This window comes from Hemibagrus wyckioides, linkage group LG24 (genome assembly GCF_019097595.1).
Source record: "Hemibagrus wyckioides isolate EC202008001 linkage group LG24, SWU_Hwy_1.0, whole genome shotgun sequence".
In the NCBI taxonomy this organism is placed as follows: domain Eukaryota; kingdom Metazoa; phylum Chordata; class Actinopteri; order Siluriformes; family Bagridae; genus Hemibagrus; species Hemibagrus wyckioides.
The window spans coordinates 16306432-16316175 of NC_080733.1; the positions used below are offsets into that span (position 1 = coordinate 16306432).

The 9744-nt window shown below is 36.7% G+C and overlaps 1 pseudogene; it reads left to right on the top strand.

Annotated features, from left to right (window-relative positions):
• Positions 1-1189: 1189 nt before the first annotated feature.
• On the top strand, positions 1190-3786 carry LOC131345221 (GTPase IMAP family member 9-like; annotated as a pseudogene).
• The last annotated feature ends 5958 nt before the right edge of the window (positions 3787-9744 follow it).

Below are 9744 nucleotides of genomic sequence, written 5' to 3' on the forward strand. Positions count from 1 at the left end.
CTATAGTATTCCTGAAGACCTTGATTAGCTTGTTCATGTGTGCTTGATTAAGGTTGGAGCTAAACTCTGTAGGACAGTGGCCTTCCAGGACCAGCATTACCTATCTTGGTATAGCACAATTTATACACAAAATTATTTGTGTGCTGCATTAACATGCATGCAATGCAAAGAATTTTTTATACTCTACATGGTATTAGAATTTTTTAATAATGTTCTTTTCAATTTTACATCACTCATTTTACAACAATTACTGTATTAGTGAGTAAAGTGTGTATACTTTTATATTATTATTTTTTTTAAAAAAGTGATAAATAGCATGGATCATGAGATGATGGGAAAGGGGCCCCCCAATATATATATATATATATATATATATATATATATATATATATATATATATATATATATATATATATATGTTTGTGTGTGTTAAAACTCTACAAATTATTATAATTTAGAACAACTCTATCTCATGCTAGGAGAACGTTTGCTGCACGGAACGATTTCACTGACGCACATGACGTCACTTCACTTTTTGTGTGTTCTAAATGAAAAGCTGCCTGTGCACTTGATTATATTAATATCGCTGGTTCCTGAGTCAGCGGCTAAATCCGCTAATTCACCATGTCTGTCTTGTACTTTGTAAAGCACTTTATATTAAATAGCGTGTCATATCGGCCATAGAATCTTAGTAGGCAGTGTAGTGAACCTGCATGAGGGTGCCTAAATAGAAGTTTTACTGTGTTTTGACACGCAAACTTTCTACGAGTATGGTATAAGGCAGCTTACGTGTAATTACTGCCCTCTAGCGGTTATATTAAGTAACTCATGCCTTATTTTATTTTCAAATTATTATAATTATTATTATTATTATTTTTTTTATTTAATGTCCAAGTGATTAAATTGCATGTTACATATTACATATATAAAAAACCCTTTCGTGCTAGGAGAACATTTGCTGCACGGAACGTTTTCACTGGCGCACATGACGGCACTTTACATTTGGTTCTATTCTAAATAAAACGCTGCCTCTGCACTTCATAATATTAATAACCAGGTGCCTAAATTGAAGTTTTGCTGTGTTTTGAGACGCGGCCTTTCTACGAGGGCGGTATGGGGCAGCTTACGTGTCATTACTGCCGCCTAGCGGTTGTATGAAGTAACAGGCTTCATAAGCTATCCCGTATCTTTTGGCTGCTCCCTGTGTGTGTGGGGTCGCCACAGCGGACCAACTGGTCCGCACACCAACTTGGCACAGGTTTTACGCCGGATGCCCTTCTTGACCCAACCCTCCCATTTTATCCGGTCTTGGGACCAGCACTGCATCCAGTGGCTAGGGGTTGGGCACTGGCTGGGAATCGAACCCGGGTCTTCCGCATGGTAGGCGAGAAACTGACCACTGAGGCTTCATACGCTATATACACTGTATATATAATATTATGTTTAATTTTAAAAATGCCTCATACCTGTAAAAAAAATAAATAAATAAAAATTTCTAAGTTCCTGCATAAATGGTTGTGCAACTAAATTTCTCTAATCATGAATTTGTTAATACACAATATTTTTTATTTATTATCTATTCAGGTGGATCACATATCTTTTACACATCCTTTTATTTTTTGTCAATCTGGCAACCAACCTGATTCTGGTATATGAAGGCTTCGATAAAACGATAAAAGCCACACATTTATTATTATTATTATTATTATTATTATTATTATTATTATTATTATTATTATTATTATTATTATTGAGCCACACATTTATTATTATGATTATTATTATTATGCCAGAAATGAATTGTTTTGTATAACATCCTGAAGTGTGTACATCTCTTTATTCAGTCATCATGAAATAGAAGTCTTCAGTAACATCTAAAACAAGATGGCAGCAGCTGAATGTAAGAACAATGACTGTGTTTTTGTGTATAATATGTTCTTTATGTTTTGTTTTGTTTTCAATAAAAAATAAAAAATAATAATCCTGCTGCTTTTCAGGTGCTCCGGCAGTCCAGCGGCCTGTGCTGCGGAAATGCAGCTGCAGCCTTGTGGAACCACCTACTAGTGAGTGACCACCTTTAATGATGTCATTTTCAATGGCGTCCGATGTTTTATTTGTAATTCAATTCTGCATCGTCTATTTTCTCGTCTGTTTTTAGCCCTTAAGGCTGTAAGAAGCTGGAGGCTTCTTTTAAAATTCATCCATTAGATGTATTTGAAAATGTTTATTGTACATAAAATGAAAGTTTCTCTACTAAATCCTGACTTGCAGTGAGTACATCGTTGAGGATTATCATGTTTGGAAGCTCTGGTCATCAGCAGTTCTCTCTGACCGAGTCGATCCTGCAGCGAGCGGTGTTTACCGGCGCTGATCCTCACACTATACTGACCACTAAAACTTCAGGAGAGATCCTTAACAAAAAAGTGACTCTGGTCAACACCCCAAATCTCGTCGATCACGATTTATTTCACTATACGTTGAAAAAAGAGCTGAAGAAGGCGGTTTGTTTTTCCTGTCCAGGGCCACATGCTGTCCTGTTCACACTAAATCCATCAGAAATACCCTCAAATGTGTACGACATTTATAAACCGTTAGTGCGCTACTTTGGAGATCAAATCTTGAAATACACAATGATTGTTTTATACCATGAAGAAGAGGAGTTGAGAAAAGGCAGAGATGCAGATCGCAGAGAGACTCGGCTTCACTCTCAGACTTGTGGATTATGCAGCGGCTGTAGGAAAAGGAGCGTTTGCAGGGGCGGTGTTAGCGGGGGTGATGGGGTTTCCGGGTATGGCTGTAGGAGCAGTGGTTGGTGCAGCACTCGGTTGTTTGTTAGGTGGTGCAGCTACAGCAGCTTGGAACATTGTCTCTAATGCTTTGGCAGATTTTGGTAGACATGCAGCTTAAACTCAATTGTAGACATTCACCTGTAGACATCAGCGGGTTTAATGGCTAAATAAGGCAGGTCTAGTCTTGTCAGACTGTCTTACTTTTTATGATAACGGTTGATGAACAGGTCAGGAATTCCGGAAATTTGTGGTAAAACCCTAAACCGTACCATTGCAGTTTTCTGTAAATCCAATGCTTTATCCATTGCACAGTATTTCATCACTTAATGTATTTCCAGCTTTCGGCTTTGTGCTATGTTAACATATCATGTCACTTTATTACCTAGCTTATGTTGCACAAATAAACCATACAATCACTGATAATCTTCAGCACAAGCGATCGCGTATAATTTGTAGTCGGAAGCAAATCCGAATGCAGGAGAAATGGGAAATTAAGGCAATACAATTGGGGAAAAAACAATAGGAAATAAGAAGTTGAGGCAAAGTGCATACAGAACATACAGAACTTCCAAACCAAGAAAATAAATAAAACGAGCGAGAGCCGGAGACACGAAGGTCTGTTATTTATGAAAATCCATTAAAAACCAGATGTCTTAAATCCACATTACCAGCATTTTCTTTACTGTTCTGCTGCTTGAATGCAGTTCAGTTTATTTGGAGCAGATCTAAAGACATGATCTTTGGACCCAGTTTTGTTTACTCCTCCTTATATGGAGGGACAGTGTGCTCATGACTTCATCCATCAATCGTCTATACCCGCTTTATTCCTAATGAGGGTCACGGGGATCTGCTGGAGCCTATTCATTTCGCAAATTCATTAGGCTGCTGTCACTTTAAGAATCACACAACCTACACACCTTAGTGTGGTGGGAATTTCCCACAGTATGAACAGTACACTCAATCCAGCACCAAAGTCCTGTTCTAGTAGTGGCTAAAGGCGTGTGTGTGTGTGTGTGTGTTGTGGGGAGGGGTAGAGCTTAATTTTAGTTTTTTAAATGAATTGAAAAATAAAATAAACAAGAAAATAAAAAAACAAACAAATTACAAACAGAAGAACAGAACTGTTTATTATTTAATTATTACTAAAGTATAACAAAATTATTAACAATTTAAACTACTGAAGTTTGTTTTTAATTAAAATTAATGACAGTGCAGCAAATTCATTAGGCTGCTGTCACTTTAAGAATCACACAACCTACACACCTTAGTGTGGTGGGAATTTCCCACAGTATGAACAGTACACTCAATCCAGCACCAAAGTCCTGTTCTAGTAGTGGTTAAAGGGGTGTGTGTGTGTGAGTGTGTGTGTGTGTGTGTGTGTGTCTGTATACTCCAGGGACGTGCACAGGGAGGAGGGGGGGCGTGGCTTGAGCCACTGCCCGCTTGCCTTTACAGGCCGAGGTGCCCTTAGAGAACGTTAAAGATTTTTGTACTCCACTCCGGGTTTTACTTTTCTCTCTCGCTCCCCAGCAGCAGCAGTCTCTCACAGCCACTCCACACTCCACTCCGCTATTTCTCACTCAGTCCCAAGCGGTCAGTCACACAGTCACTCGATTCGCCCAGTCCGCAGGAATATAAAATACCAAAATAGTATTGCTTTAAAAGTATTATTTTGATACACTGTTTATAGTTCTGTTGGTAATGAATTGTTCTTGTTCTTGGTCTTTTGTTAGTGCAGTTAGTAACAGTGTTATGAAATATTCGCGTCTTTAGAAGGTCCAATAAAATTATTATTGGACGCGATCTGATTTAATATGAACATAAACAACACCAAAGTTTGCCATTTATTGTACACTTTGCAGACGAATGCCAATGCCTTCTCAAAAAAGAAGGCAGAGACAGAGAGAGAAAGAGAGAAGCTACTAAAGGCAGTGGAACCTTGTATAGCTGGTTTCAGACCTCCAGCAGGTCAATCGTTTACCAAAACATTTAGCAAGCAATTTGTCACACTTTTTTCACAACTCTTGTGAAGTATGGTTCTTCTAAAAATATATAATTTATCATTATAAATGTAATTATAAACGTGTTGCATATAGTATAGCTGTGTGTGCCTGCGTGTGTGTGTGTTGTATAGCAGTAAAGTAGTATCAGTAATAATGAAATTGCATTTATAATGCCTTCATCAGCCAGAGCAGGCAGTTACAGGTAAGATAACTGTGACCATCACCTGGAGTGTGATTGGATGATGGACACTGGATTATTTAAATAGAAAAGTTATTTAATTAAATTAGCTAGTATATTTACATTATTATTTATATGATTATGATTGTAAAAGGCTTTTAAAAGGACATCCCAATCATAAAAGATGAGGTTATCAAAATCTTTCAGGAAATGGTACCAAACAGAAAGGTTTTGCTGTGAAATTAGGAGATACTGAGAGACAAAGAAAAACATGTAAAAAGTTCATGGTATTATCAGAGATGTGCATTCATAATTTATCATTAAAATGTCTACAATAAAGACAGAAAAAATATTATTATATAGTGCCTGGTGTCTTGTCTTTTATTTGGGCATTTTGTAACTGCCCTTTTTTTGTTTTGGGCCACTGCCCTTTAAAATGTCTGTGCACGGCCCTGGTATACTCTCATGTACATTTCCTAACACTGTAGGGTGCTTTTTGCTAATTACCCCTGCTGTAACACCTCCTTCCTTCTGTACTCCTCCAGCAGTTCTGGGTTTCTGTAGAATTTTTCCCTGAACTTTGTCACCCTGGCCTTTGCTAAACCTTTTTTTCTCTCACTTGTCTACAATGAAACAAATCATAAAGCAAAATATCAACAGTAAAGAAATTTTAAATTAATATTAAATTCATTAGAGACATTTAAAAGTTATACACAATATGCTTAAATTCTCATTCCCGAAACATAAGTTCTCTTTACCACAACTGGCCTTAAATGGTTGCGGTGTATGAGAATGGTGTTTACTCATTTTTTCTTAGTGCATATAATTAGACCTCAATAAAGTACATTTTCATAAAAAATTGTAACTGTAAAAATTTTCGAAATATAGAAAACTCCCTGTTTCTGTAATGATAATCAAAATGTCGTGTTAACATTCTGACAACAGAATATTTAACATTTAACTGGAGAGATATAAAGAGATGATCTTACCTGGTCACCATCTTGAAGTAACTGTCCCATGTGCTAAATGTGCAAAATGATAAATGGTGTTTATTGTTCAGAGAATTATCACAATGTATGTCAATAAGTTCTAATCGCAGAAATCATTTCAGTTCAGCCACATTTTTAAATCTGTGTTAAATCTGTCTCCAGGCCACAAACATTTTTTAAAAAATGTTAGTGACATTAAAAGTTATGAAAAATCCACAGATGCTGATATGGCAACTATATTATTAATATAAAGAAAGAAAGAAAGAACTCTAAAACTATTAAAAATGAAATGTGTTTAAATGGAATGAGCTTTGCATATTAACACACACCTTATAAACAAATAAATAAACATTAAATTAAATAAAGATTAAATCATTTCATCTAATCATAGTTTTGTTTTGTTTGTTTGTTTGTTTTTTTACATGTGATTGTGAGTCTTTTTTGATCATGTAAACATATGAAGCAATATTTTTCAATGTTATTCAATGAACTATGACGTGAATCAATAATACTATCGTATCAATATTTGTTTATTGTTTATTTTGTGATTTCACATAAATTCACTAGTTTATGGTGAAGTGTTTTCCTGTTACACTCTCACTCTTACTCATGATACGTCTGACATTTCCTTGCTGGGGGAAATCTAGTTCATTACAATAATAAGCTTGCGGTCAGCTTGGGGAAGGTGAGATATTGTTTACTTAAGTGCCACAGCCATGTACTTTGTTTGTTAGACCTGTATTTAGTACACACATTTGTATATACCATGTAGATCTGACACAATAAATGATGTGTCCATCTTTGGGGAATAAACAGTTTCTGATTGTCATTGTCAGATTTGCAATTTATTATTAAAATATTATCTGTCCAATAAATAATAAATAAACATTTGTAAAATAATTGCATTTATTTTTGTCTAAAGTGCAAACAATCATGATGAATCAGTCAGTATGCACGAGCATGGATCTTTATCTGATCTGACTTCACTGGTGTTAGTCACTGGACAGTTCAGAAGGCGGATGTAAATAATTCTTTTCTTGTTTTGAATTCATACATGTACAAATATAACTCTAACATCAGTAAAACATATTCAGTCATCAACAATTTAGCGTTTAGTCATTTGGAATCCGAATCTTACCAAAATCTAAAACACCTCCTCAGTGTACAGTATGACTGGTCTAAGTTGTATCTGCCACCTGTAAGATAGTAGGCTTTGATGAAAGAGTTAGGAGTGGTCAGGATATAAATAACACAAAAGACAATTGCCCGATAAGTGCTCTTCTTTGCGTTCTCTTTGGCATCATATACATGACACATGATTAATTAAATGGCCCTGTCTTCTCTCTGCCCTGTCTGGATGTGACGCCACCTAATGCTCACCTTTTTTGTATTTAGTGTAATTAGTCACCTTATTTAAGCCTCACTGTGATTCCGTTCTAAACGTTGTTTAATATTAGTTGTGTTCCATGTTGCAAAAAAAGCATACAATCACATATATCCATATATGCTTGCTTTTTGCTGCGTTATTTTCAGTTCCCCGTTTTCTTGGAAGCAGCATGCAAATAGTCTTAAGTCGCAGACGAAAGAGAGAGAGAGAGAGAGAATATGTTAATTGCCATGTAAAATAGCCATAGATGCTGGCATGACAATAAAAACAAATGAATTAAATAACATTTAATTAAACATTTCTGCATAAAACATCCAGTACAAAGCAGTAAACAGTAATAATCAGGAGGCATGAGGGGGATAAAGAACTGACCAGATGAAAATACTCCACTAGTTCTATTAATAATCTCTTTATCTAAAGGTGATCGAGGAAGTCTGATGGACTGAACCACAGTTACACTTTTCTAAATGCATCCAGAACCTTGTGATCTGAGTAACATGGGTAAGCGACATGTTTTGTCTTTGGTATATAATCTTGTATAATAATAATTTAAAGTGAAAGTCAGCCACTGTTACTCCGTTCTAATTGTTGTTTAATCAACATTAGTGATTAAAAATGAGTGATTTGGGGGCCCTAAGCGATTCCAGGTATGGGGCCTTTGAACTCAACACACTCTCTTTCTCTATATGTTTTTTTATTTATTTATTTTTGTGAATAAACTGCATGTTACAAATATCTTTAAAGTGGAACTTTTATTTTCTTAATGTAAAATTAAATACAATAAATTTACAAATAAACTAAATTCACAAACTAAATATTTACAGTTAATTAACCATATTTATGATGACATTTTAATATTAATGCGATATTAATGTCTGGCGGACGCAGGAGAGGGGCTGCTGCAGCTTCAGCGGGAGAAGCACTAACTGGGAATTTGTGACAATAAAAAGTGACTTTCAAGATTCAATGTTCAAGATTCAAGAAGCTTTATTGTCATTTCAGCCACATATAGCTGACGCAGTACATAGTGAAATGAAAACGTTTCTCCAGGACCCTGGTGCTACAGAAACATACAACATAAAGATCAAACACAAAAACAACATAAAGCTAGGACCGAAAGTTTGTCCAAGCCACATAAAGTGTAAAGTGTGCAGCTAGGTACAAACAAAGCAACGACAAGACAGTGCAAAAACAATAAGTACAAAAAAGACAACACAAAAACACAGGACACTTAGAGCCGAAAAAAGGAAAAAGAACGTGCAATGAAATGTAGATGAAATGTAATAAAATGAGATGATGAACTTTGGGGCCTGACAATATGTATTTTGCAAAAATACAATATAGCAGCAGTTGAGGTAGTGCAAAATAGAAATAAACATAAATATAGCAGCAGTTGAGGTAGTGCAAAATAGAAATAAACATAAATATAAATATGACAGCAGATGAAAAAACACAGGTGTTGAGGTAGTGCAATAAGTATCGAACAATATAAGTTATGTGTGTGTGTGTCCACACAGGTGAGAGAGAGAGAGAGAGTGTGTGTGGGTGTGTGTCCACACAGGTGAGAGAGAGAGAGAGAGAGAGAGTGTGAGTGTGTGTGTCCCCACAGGTGAGAGAGAGAGAGAGAGAGAGTGTGTGTGTGTGTGTGGGTGTGTGTCCACACAGGTGAGAGAGAGAGAGAGAGAGAGTGAGTGTGTGTGTCCCCACAGGTGAGAGAGAGAGAGAGAGAGTGAGTGTGTGTGTGTCCACACAGGTGAGAGAAAGAGAGAGAGTGAGTGAGTGTGTGTCCACACAGGTGAGAGAGAGAGAGAGAGAGAGAGAGTGAGTGAGTGTGTGTCCACACAGGTGAGAGAGAGAGAGAGAGAGAGAGAGTGAGTGAGTGTGTGTGTGTCCACACAGGTGAGAGAGAGAGAGAGAGAGTGAGGGTGTGTGAGAGACAGAGAGTTATGTTTCGGGAGTTTAGCCACATTCTTTTTTATATCCTCTTTTCTCCTCTTTTTTCCAGCTCCACTTGCGTTTCATTGTTTATTTCTAAATTTGTTCCAAATGTATAAAACTCTCACTCTTGCGCGCTCTAAGTCTTCCTCTGCTCTACTCTCATCTGACAGCGTCTTTGAACCGCTCACACCTTGCGCATGTGCAGTATGATAGGAACGTTCCACTATTCATGAATCATGGGGGGCCTCGCATTTGAAAACATGTAATAATAACGTTAACATCTTAATGGTTATAGACAGACCATACAATATATGATAGAAAAGTAATAAGTACTATATGATTATATAGGCTTCTTGGTATTGGTCGGGGCCTCCTAATTCCCCGGGGCCCTAAGCGGCTGCTAACCCCGCTTATTGGTCCGCCCCGTGTTTAATAATAGTTGCGTTCCATGCGTTTTTGT